Genomic DNA, 1512 nt, shown 5'->3' on the forward strand with positions numbered 1-1512 from the left:
ACCCTGGCTCCGAATCCCAGCGGTGCCTTTTTTGTTCTGTCTTCTCGAACAGAACTGGTCATTATGGACAACTGCCTACGGCTAGCCTTAATTAAATGCAAGCATTCATTTCCTGTCTTGAACGACTTGTTTTTCTTAAAATGGATGCAAATTGCAAAACATGAAATACAAACCTTGCTAATCAGTGCTCGCGGCTGGCAAAAAAAAAGAAGTCAGCAATGTTTTTTTCTTTAACCTTAACCCTGCTAATGGAGAAGAGTTAAACGACCGAGTCTATGCAGCTTAAACGGTGCTCATGTCGGGTTCTTAGCTGAAAGGGTGGTAAATCACGCTCACCCCAGTCCTTAATCTTTTAAAAGGATAAAAAATCTAACCTAGTCGCCACATCACATACATCCTGTTCAACGATAAAAAGGTGACATCTATCCTCGATCCAGAGTAAATCCCACGTTGAGGGCATATTTTTTTCCACTTTACCATGAGTCGGGCTCAGCTGCACAGAGGCGAGAGCAGAGCAATGAGGTCACGGGGACAGGGGAGTCACACGCTGGCGGTTTAAACACGCGGAAGAAAACTGAGGGATCCACAGTATGTGGACCCTCCGTGCGCCATCAGTCCACACTCCAGACTCTGAATCCTGCCATCCGAGTTAAGATCTCGGCGGAACCTGAGGCGCAGTTCCTTCTTAAAACGTAATCTGGTGAGCATTTCTAGAATCGTACTTGTATAGATGCAGCCTTTAATGTGTTGCTAGGTTAAAATTGATGACTTCTTGAACTTCAGTAGGCAACTGCCCTCTTGATTTCGGATTTAATTTCTTTATTACAGGGGCGCTTTTATGAAGACAGAGTCATGTTCAGGTACTTTGCTTGATGGAGGAAGCATATTTCGGACTCTGTGATCTGCTCACCTGGAAAGGTCTGCTGTACTACTACAAGAGAGAAGTAGAGTCTGGAAGAATCGACAATTTTATGATGCTTTGGAAGATAATGTTTTTTTTTTCTTTGAAATCGAAATGAATCAGAATATCAGTGCAAAAGACAAACTCGTGGTTTGGTTTAAAGAGATATGGTTTTAAAACAGACAAAATGTAGAAAACAGGTGTTTCTCACTTTTGGAAAAAAATGGACCGGGGGTAATATTTTACTAGTTGCAGTGCTGATCTCACTGGGTTACAGTCCTGCAGTGTCACACCAGGGCCAGTGGCGCAATGGATAACGCGTCTGACTACGGATCAGGAGATTGTAGGTTCGACTCCTGCCTGGCTCGGGTCGTTTTTAAACGCATCGGGCTACTCCCTACCTAGTCTGTGCTACTTACTGCATTGTAATCGTACGCAGTAAGAGATTTCCTTCATGTAAATGAACTGCACCTGACAGCTTTAGAAAAACACCTGGGCTCAGTACGGTGCTGAGAGCTCAGCGTTGCTGTTCTAATTAGCACGCACTGCATCGGCTATGAGCCCGAACCTTTCAATTATTCCGATCAGTAAGTCAACACGTAGTCCACATG

At 44.1% G+C, this 1512-nt stretch overlaps 1 non-coding gene across 1 annotated transcript; it reads left to right on the top strand.

Annotated features, from left to right (window-relative positions):
• Positions 1-1196: 1196 nt before the first annotated feature.
• On the top strand, positions 1197-1269 carry trnar-acg (transfer RNA arginine (anticodon ACG)). Its single transcript has one exon. It is a non-coding gene; the product is annotated as a tRNA-Arg (tRNA).
• The last annotated feature ends 243 nt before the right edge of the window (positions 1270-1512 follow it).

Source organism: Lepisosteus platostomus, chromosome 22, assembly GCF_059453375.1.
Source record: "Lepisosteus platostomus isolate fLepPlt1 chromosome 22, fLepPlt1.hap1, whole genome shotgun sequence".
Lineage (NCBI taxonomy): Eukaryota > Metazoa > Chordata > Actinopteri > Semionotiformes > Lepisosteidae > Lepisosteus > Lepisosteus platostomus.